This window comes from Anthonomus grandis, chromosome 5 (genome assembly GCF_022605725.1).
Source record: "Anthonomus grandis grandis chromosome 5, icAntGran1.3, whole genome shotgun sequence".
In the NCBI taxonomy this organism is placed as follows: domain Eukaryota; kingdom Metazoa; phylum Arthropoda; class Insecta; order Coleoptera; family Curculionidae; genus Anthonomus; species Anthonomus grandis.
The window spans coordinates 3,010,531-3,020,852 of NC_065550.1; the positions used below are offsets into that span (position 1 = coordinate 3,010,531).

Consider the following 10,322-nt stretch of genomic DNA (forward strand, 5'->3'; position numbering starts at 1 on the left):
TTTTATTTCTTATTCTTCTCCTGTCAATTCTTTTGATATTTTATTACTATTACATTTTAAAATAAAAAGAAAAATTAAAACAAATCGACGTAAAATCCTGTTTGTTCTATTTCAATAAATAGACTCTTATGGGAACTTCTCTCTGAATTTGGTATTTATGATTTAATTAGGATACAACTAATAAATTATGACAGATACTTAACTGACATTTGAGTTTCAGCCTAGGTCACGTGACTACCGTAACTTTTTTGCTATTGGTCCGATTATGTTGTAATTTGGTATTCAGGCTTTATTTAGGATACAATTAACATATTTTAACAGATATTTGAAATATAAGAGAGTATTTTGACACACAACGCGACTATATAATAAATTATGGTTCTTTGAAGCATGATACCCCAACAACTGGTCCTCTCTTTCCTCGGCAGGTAAACGTTAGCCTCCCTGACTCACCTAAGTACACCTGATAATTTTTGATTTTTTTTTTAAATTCCCTTATGGCTTTTCACAGACAAGACCTAAAGGTTCCAAACTGGTCCCCACGGACCAAAAGTATAGGAGCGAAGCGACTATACTTGTTATATAGGAGCGTCTGCGACTATATTATGCACGCGAGCCCGGGCCCGAAAAATCGTGTTTTTTTGGAAATAAAAATTTATATCTTTGGCTGTATGGCTAGCGAAACGATGAAATTTGGCATAGGGCCTCTCAATACATTGGGAATGATGGATCCGTAAACGAATTTTTTTTCCGGTACCACCAAACGGAGCGGTACTGTCTCAAAGTCAAAAATTCGTAAAAAAACGGGTCAAATTCCTTTCAGACGCGAGAACTCAAATAAAAAGCCTTTAAAAAACTTTAAATTTTTAGGACATAAGGGTCGGCGGGGGCTTAAGAACTGTATACTTTTTGGGCCAGATCGGTATACAGGGTGAGTTGTTATAAGCGAACAAAAGTGACTAAAAAAAAAATTCAAACTTCTCCAGAGGCTAAAAAAAAATTTTTATAAAAAAAGTGTTTCGGCGAAAAGACTTCATTTTATAAGAGATTTAACATACTTGGAGCTTTTTTTTGTAAAAAATTTATTTTACGAGTTCTGGCATTTTCAGTTTTTTGGAATTTTCCGCCAAACGATACTTATTTTGAGAAAAATTTTTCTTTCAAAAAATAACTTCATCTTTTATCTTTCATATGCCATATAACCGAAATTTTTGGGAACCATACAGGGCGAGCAATAATGAACTTTACCCATGGAGGTCCGACCCGAAAATCACATTTTATTTAATAACTTTTTCGTAGTGGCATCTGGACCATTTATATTCTCAGGCATTAAATACTTTAATAACCCCAGTATTTGTGTAAAATTACAATCTTCCAACTTTAATAGGTTCTGAGCAATTCGAATTTTCGCGTTTAATTCATTTGCGGCGTCCCTGTACATGGTGAAAAGATCAAACAACATCTAAAGGATCCGAAAATTTGTTTTACAACACATACTAAAATTTCAGGGTTCCAGCGATAGTACAAGTACCCGAAAAATGCGATTTTATGAAAAAAGTCAATTTTTTTTGCGTTTTTGCAGGTAATTGGAGGTGTCAAACCTAAACTCTGATGAAATGGCTGGTGGGAACAATACTTTGACGCATGGTGGATACAAATTTTTTTGCTCGTGACAGGTGGCCGGGACTTGGTTTGGTTTTTTGTAAAATTATGAATGAAAATGAACCGGAAACGATCAGGGAAAGGAAGCACCGAATCAGAAAATGAATGGGCTTTCCGAATCTGTGCATATCATTTGGGGGAAATAGTGTATTGCGGCCAGGAAATTCGGCAAACATTTTGACGTCTTCGAAAAAATGCCGTTTTTTTTGAAATGTCAGTGGTTTTATACCGGGGTGAGACGAAATGAAATTTGCCCGATTATTTTATTAAATTATTCGAATATATACACGGGTCCAGTCGTAATGATCTAATTTAATTTAAAATAAAAATGTCGATATTAGGTGAGTTTTACTATTTAGTTTGTTATTAATAGATGTTAACAATTCTTAGACATTGCTTTTGGGATATAAATAAAATTTTTTTGAAATTATTGATTTTTAGGTTAGTCGAGTATCATAACTTTTTTGGTATTGGTGCGATTTGGTTGAAATTTGGTACCTAGTACCTATTTCGGATAAGATTAATAAATTTTTACAGATATTTGACATGACTACGTTTTAGGGTCACGTGACTACCTTAACTTTCTTCCTATTTGTCCGATTTGATTGAAATTTGGTATTTGGGGTTTATTTAGGATGCAATTATGAATTTTTCACAGATATTTGACATTTTGACTTCCAGGTCACGTGACTATTGTAACTTTTTTGCTATTGGTCTGATTGGGTTCAAATTTGGTATTTGGCTTTATTTAGGATGCAATTATTAATTTTTGACAGATATTTGACATTTGACTTTCGGGTCACGTGACTATTGTAACTTTTTTGCTATGAGTCCGATTGGGTTCAAATTTGGTATTTATGCTTTATTTAGGACACAATTAATAAATTTTAACAGATAATTGACAAATTATATTTTAAAGTCACGTTGACTTTCATAATTCTTTTGCTATGTTTCCGATTGGGTTGAAATTTTGTATTTGGGCTTTATATAGGATGCAAGTAATAAATTTTGACAGAAATTTGACATGTTGAATTTTTTAAGTCACGTGACTTCCATAACTTTTTGCTATTGATTTGATTGGGTTCAAATTTGGAATTTGGGGTTTATTTAGGATGCATTGTTGATTTTTTACAAAATTTTAAAATATTAACTTCTAGGGTCACGTGCTTAGAACATTGAAAGGCCTAGAAGTAGCATGCCGTGGAACTATGGGCAGGTTTGTTTTGCTTGCAACATCTCTGATGCAATGATGCCAAGTGCTTATAGAGAAATGGCAAAAATCACTTTATATTTAAGTAAAATCTGTATTGTTGTGACGAATTCATAATGAGTTACTGATTATATTGGGTATTACGTCAATTATAGCAAAAATCAATTTAGAAATTTATATCTCACACGCTCAACAATTATTGAAAAGAAGAAGAAAATAGACTTATTCACGTATTTAAAAGAAATATGAACTTAAATCTGTAACGATACCGTTCGATATACTTAATTTAATTTAAGTTCAATAAGTTTTAAATACAATAATTTACTTGAGGTATAATAGATTTTTTTTATATACCTAGGAGCTGAGGTTCAATCTATTAATCTCTGAGCTCGTTTCTTCTTTTCAATATCCTACCTAACTTTGTTATGAATATTATAATTAAAAAACGATAAAATACAACAAGAAGACCTACTTTTTTTTAAAAATACCTAATTTGAACCAACGTTTCGGTAGTTATATCTACTACCGTTATCAAGGTAATTAAAGTAAAATTAAATTAAATTAAAAATAAAATATACTTATCTTTCAAATTCTTAGTAATCCAGTCTCATCAAAATTTCTTCCTAATTCGAAAATACTTTAAAGGAAGCTGATGGTCAGCTTCCTTTTCTTGATATTTTAATTAAAAAGGATTTACAAAATTTTGAAACTAGAATTTACCGTAAACCAACTCATACTAATAGATATCTTAATTTTAATTCTAATCATCCAATAATGGTAAAAAAAGGAGTGGTAAAAAGTTTATATGATCGTGCACACATTATTTGTAATAATCAATATTTAACAACTGAAAAAGATTTTATTAAAAATATCTTAATTCAAAATAATTATCCCAAAGAATTTTTAGAAAATTGCTTTAAAGAGTTTGATAATCCACGTATAAAATTGAATCAACCACTTTTTACGACAAATCTTATTTTACCATTTATTCCAGGTTTTTCTGATAAGATAAAAAGAATTGCTAAAAAATTTAATATAAGAACTATTTTTAAATCACAAAACACATTACGATACTTATTAACAAAAACTAAACCTTTCAATGAAAATGAATTTAATAAAAATGTAATCTATAAAATTCCTTGTATTTGTGGTAAATTTTACATAGGTGAAACCTGTAGACCATTACCAAAAAGAATTAATGAACATAAATCTTACATAAAAAACAATGATTTTCAAAAATCAAAAATTACACAACATGCATTCGACAATAACCACAGAATAGACTGGAATGCTTCCTCAATTTTAGCAAAGGAACCAATTTCAAAATTACGTAAGCTAAAGGAAAGTGCATTTATAATGTTAAATGAAGATAAATGCTTAGCTACTTGTTCGGTTGATTTTCATAATACATGGATTCCTTTGCTAAAGAGAGAGGCAGATCAGGGTATTCTCAAAATTAATTAATGATTTAAAATATTTGATATTCATGTATTTTCTATGATTAATTTACATTAAGATCACACCCCTTTAATTTTTAAAAAAGTAACCTTTGAAAATTTTGTTATCTTTCAAAATAGTTTGTCAAACTATTAATAAACAGTCAAATCATATAAAAAAGTATATAAAGTATTTTCGAATTAGGAAGAAATTTTGATGAGACTGGATTACTAAGAATTTGAAAGATAAGTATATTTTATTTTTAATTTAATTTAATTTTACTTTAATTACCTTGATAACGGTAGTAGATATAACTACCGAAACGTTGGTTCAAATTAGGTATTTTTAAAAAAAAGTAGGTCTTCTTGTTGTATTTTATCGTTTTTTAATTATAATATTCATAACAAAGTTAGGTAGGATATTGAAAAGAAGAAACGAGCTCAGAGATTAATAGATTGAACCTCAGCTCCTAGGTATATAAAAAAATCTATTATACCTCAAGTAAATTATTGTATTTAAAACTTATTGAACTTAAATTAAATTAAGTATATCGAACGGTATCGTTACAGATTTAAGTTCATATTTCTTTTAAATACGTGAATAAGTCTATTTTCTTCTTCTTTTCAATAATTGTTGAGCGTGTGAGATAAAAATTTCTAAATTGATTTTTGCTATAAGTGACGTAATACCCAATATAATCAGTAACTCACTTTATATTATCATAAAAATTTTCAGTTGTTTCCGAAGGCACAAAACAATACTACTTCTCCCCTTTAATAAAATATCAAGCATTTTTAAAAAATAAATTTGATAAGATACTCTATATTGAAGTCAATATAAGTTAAATAAATGAAAATAAAGTACGAAGAAACGTGAAAACGGTAATGGCATCGCAACGCCGCTCGATCGCATTGTTGATGTCACCGATACAAGCACTCTTTACCAGTGACGTCGTCAACAAATATTTACCTGATAAATTTTTATTAATTATTAAAGAGTTTGAGTATAAGTAATATTACCATTTATGAGCTATTTATGTGTTTTTTTTAACGGACTTCATTAGAGGAAGGTCCTAATAAAAGGCAGCATTTTTGTCAAAGCATTTTTATGGAAATTAAATATTTTATTAATATAATATTATAGATTTCTTAATAAATCATGTTTTAAGACACACATTTTTAACATTTTGCAAAATTTTATTGTTATTGTTATATTGGACAAAACTCAGTTTTACATCACTTACTTATATCACATAATATATACTTCTATGGTGCTGACTTTTTTACAGGGACAGTATTGCTTCAGCGAAAAAAGTTAAAACTACAAGGATGTTCAAATTGTGAAGGAGTTGCAGGTTTTTTGTAGGTTATAAGATTTTTATTATAAGTATTTAGCCTGTATAATGGTTTTGAGACATTTAATAGTGACCTATATAATACCTAATACCAATTATTATATCATATTAATTTATACTGAAAAACAAAGCTAAGAATAAACACTATGTACAATAGATTAGATAGTTTATTAATAGTAATATACAAACAAGTACTTTTACAAGTCAAATAAAATATGTAGTATGTTGGGCTTTTTCGAAAATCATGTTATGATTTTTTGTTAGTATGTTAGTATTTTAATAATGACTTGAGACATCTAATTCAATTTCTTTGGCGCAAATTTGCTTGTTGCAATCCTCGAATTTTAATTTTTTGTTCTTTATTTTTTTTCCATAATCTGGTGACAAGTGATTTAGCTTTTGAAACGGTGGAATCATCAGTGCTTAGGTCCTCAGGATATCATTTTGATTTTGCCCTAGAATAATATACATAAAAATATAGTATTACCAAAATTAAAAAGAAAAAATTAAAAAAATGTATTATGATAATCCAATTGATCAATAAAATGTATGTTATTATAAGGAAACTTTGTAATATCATACATTTGATTAATTGCATTTAATTAAACAAATATAATACAATAAAATACTATATTACTTTTAAATAAGATATATAGAATAGGATGATACATGGCATAAAACTAGTACCTAGTCTATTTTGATTGTATTTTTACCTTTTCCTTGGCAGAGTCAGGGAATGTGTAGCAGTTAAACAAAAACGGCTTGGATGAGAAATAGTAATTGTTGACCTAGACCCCACGGTTACTGTAGAACTATAATTCTCAGATGCAGTTATTGTTGATGATGAATGATCAGATCTGTAATTATACAAAATTTGGTGTATCAAGAATATTAATCTATTTTAATTATCCATACTTGTCTATATTAGCTTCACTGTTTGTACTATATACTGTTTTGAAAGCTAAAGAAGTTTTTGCACTCTTCAGGAAAGCTACCCCTGCAGCTTTGAAGGGTAAATCACTTGGTAAATTAACTGAATTATTGGCTGCTGTGTTTTTAACCAGTGCATCAGAAATCCTAGTAAAAAAATAGTTTTACACACATACCTAATTTAATAAGTATTAGTTATAAATAAAGCTTATATGAGTAACACTAATACTTTTTGTGACGAAGCTGTATGTTTTACAACATAGCCCAAGCACAAGTTTTAAAAGGTTGTTTTTTTAGCTTACATAATGTAGTAAATAAAAGAAGCAAACCTTTATCAATAATTTTAAGGTAAAATATAGTCATACTCTATAAATATACTAGAAAAATATATTTAAAAAAAATTACCTTTAAGGTAGAGCTGATTTTTTTAATAAAGTCTGGCTACTGATAATATTATCTCCCTTATATCACTTCTAGGGATGTGATTTGAACAAACAAATATGTTCTTTTTAATTGTGTTGATTTCCATTAATGAAACCCATTGTTCCCTTTGGGCGTAATCATTAGGCAATCTATAATAAGTATTTGATATTCAATCAAAAAGCAGAAAAAAATTACAGTAATAAATTGATATGTGGTGCCAATTACTATATATATTATTGTAAGTTGCAATAAGGTAAAACAAAAAAAAAATATGGAACAAATTTTAAAGAAAGACAAAATTAACTTTATACATAGATATCAAACTATATATAGATAGGTACATAGGTATTATGCCATCTTTCTGCCAAAACAACAAAAAAAACATAAAATCCTGCAATAAAACCAGGGACAAAATTCTAGTTTTATATTTTTTATAGCCTATTGATAGATGAATATGTTCAAAAATATATTTAGATTTAAAAATATAAATATTTTGGTATTTTACACACACTTTCACATTCAAGTTTTTATTAGGTTTATATCTATAAGATCCCCTATTCTACGTTTATGATGATGGTTACCCCATGATGTGATGTTATGAAAGTATCGGTACTTACTTGTGAAAAGATCGGCATGAATCGCCTTTTTACCATGATGCGGCACAAACGACACAAGTTTTTGCTATCCTAGCAATTTACAAAAACACTAAAATGTGGCCTTTTTTCCTTTTTAAACCAAAAATGAAAGAAAATACACGAATCCCGAATATAAACAAAAAGCCGTTTGACAGATGACACAACGCGTATGGCTTAGGCGCTTAAGCTTCGGTGTTGTCGCTTCAAATTTTTTAGAAGCAGTTTTAGGGATAAGAATGTTAATAATTTTGTTTTTTTTTTGCTTAAGGATATTATATTTATTCTTAAAATAGGTTAATTGTAGTATTTATACTTTTTATTTTAAATTTTTCTATAAAATACAACACAAATAAGTTAAATTAACGTTATAATGTTTGTTAAAATATAGCTAAAAATTTCCTCCGTTGGAAATTTGTGTCGACTTGACAACAGAGAATCGGCACATATGTTTGTAAATAAAACACCCCTCTTGCCCCTGTGCACATGTTGGACTCAAACAAAGTTGTTGTTTACTAATTCTAGCCTTTCAATGTTCTAAGGTCACGTGACTATCAACATTTCCTATTCGATTGAAATTTGCTATTAGATGATATGTATATATTTATAGATAGTATTTTGTATTACCCTATTCCTTTTATCTTAACTAATTAAATTATTTCTTAAATTTGCCTTTAAAAAAAAAATTAAAAAATCGTCGCTTCGAATACATAGGCTTTAAAGGGAATTTATCTTCTTTCATAATATTGTAGCATTATTATAGATTTTGAAAAATTTTGTCATTAAGCTTTTTCATTACTTTTTGAATGGTCTTTAGCCGGAAAAAAGAAATTTTGAATTTGGAGCATGTTCTGAAAAATTTTCATTTTGGCCCGGATTTTGTTTGAAAATCGATAAATGCAAATAAATAGGTTTTCTGTTCATTTTAGAGTCAAATCGATAATAACCTTTTTGAAAGGTATCCTGAAGTAGTACAAGATAGAAAAATAAAAAGTTAAAATTTTTCCATAGGGCTCTTGATAATTCGATATTTATGATTATTAGTTTTTTACAATTTTCTCCGATTCTGTGATAGCTATAATCAATTCGTTTTAACAGTCGAATTCCTCGTAATATTCCCGAGAACTTTTATTTAAGAGAAAAAGTTGTCAGAGTTATAGTTTATTTAGAAAAAAATAAAAACCATTTTTTCGCAATTTTTCATGACTATACCCCTGTCGATTTTGGAGCAAAAAAAAAATTTTTTTTCTTGGGTTTTTTTTACTGGAAATTGCCAACTTAGGGCTTACATTATAAGTTGTCAGTTATCATTTTAAAAAAAAAAATTCTACCGTGGGAAAAAACGAGTTTTCTTTTATTTTTTTTTACATTTTTACTAATATCTCGACTTCTATAGCTTCGATTCAATTCGTTGATGGTTTCTTTTATTCTTTATTCTCCTCCTGTTAATTCTTTTTATATTTTATTACAATTGCCTTTCGGAATAAAACTGAAAAATTTTAAAAATCGACGTAAATACATAGACTCTTATGGGACCTAATATTTCTCTTTATATTGTGGCACTCGTATAAATCATGGAAAATTTTGGCATTAAGCTTTTTTACTAGTTTTTGAATGGTTTTTAACTAGAAAAAAGAAATTTTGAATTCGGAGCATATTTTGAAAAAATTGTCATTTTGACCCCGGATTTTGTTCGAAAATCGAAAAATGCAAAGAAATAGGTTTTCCGTTCATTTTAGAGTCAAATTGGTAATAATCTTTTTTAAAGATACTCTGAAGTAGTACAGGATAGAAAAATAAAAAATTGAAATTTTTCCATAGGGCTCTTGATAATTCGATATTTATGTTTAATAGTTTTTTCCAATTTTCTCCGATTGTATAATAGCTAGAACCGATTCGTTTTAACGCACGGATACCTCGTAATATTCCCAAAAACTTTTGTATAAGACAAAAAGTTGTCAGAGTTATATTTTATTTACAAAAAAATAAAAACCATTTTTTCGAAATTTTTCGTGGGTATACCCCTTTCGATTTTCGACCAAAAAAAAATTTTTTTTTTTTGGGTTTTTTTTGTGAAAATTACAAGTTTAGGGCTAAAACTAAAATTTGTCATAAATTATTTTAAGAAAAAAAATGATACCGTGGGAAAAAACCAGTTTTCTTTTGTTCTTCCCCATTTTTTTACTTATATCTCGGCTTCTATAGCTTCGATTCATTTTATTTATGGTTTTTTTTATTTCTTATTCTTCTCCTGTCAATTCTTTTGATATTTTATTACTATTACATTTTAAAATAAAAAGAAAAATTAAAACAAATCGACGTAAAATCCCGTTTGTTCTATTTCAATAAATAGACCCTTATGGGAACTTCTCTCTGAATTTGATATTTATGGTTTATTTAGGGTACAATAAATTATGACAGATAACTGACATTTAAGTTTCAGCCTAGGTCACGTGACTACCGTAACTTTTTTGCTATTGGTCCGATTCTGTTCGAATTTGGTATTCAGGCTTTATTTAGAATACAATTAATATACTTTCACAGATATTTGAAATATAAAACAGTATATTGACACACAACGCGACTATATAACAAATTATGGTTCTTTGAAGCATGATACCCCAAAAACTGGTCCTCTCTTTCCTTGGCAGGTAGACGTTAGCCTCCCTGACTC

General features: G+C 28.5%; 1 long non-coding RNA gene across 1 annotated transcript; it reads right to left on the bottom strand.

Annotated features, from left to right (window-relative positions):
• Window positions 1–5,946: 5,946 nt before the first annotated feature.
• On the bottom strand, window positions 5,947–6,727 carry LOC126736200 (uncharacterized). Its single transcript, XR_007660626.1, has 3 exons — window positions 6,579–6,727; window positions 6,377–6,520; window positions 5,947–6,118 (listed from the first exon to the last, which is right to left on the bottom strand). It is a non-coding gene; the product is annotated as an uncharacterized LOC126736200 (long non-coding RNA).
• Between the last annotated feature and the right edge of the window lie 3,595 nt (window positions 6,728–10,322).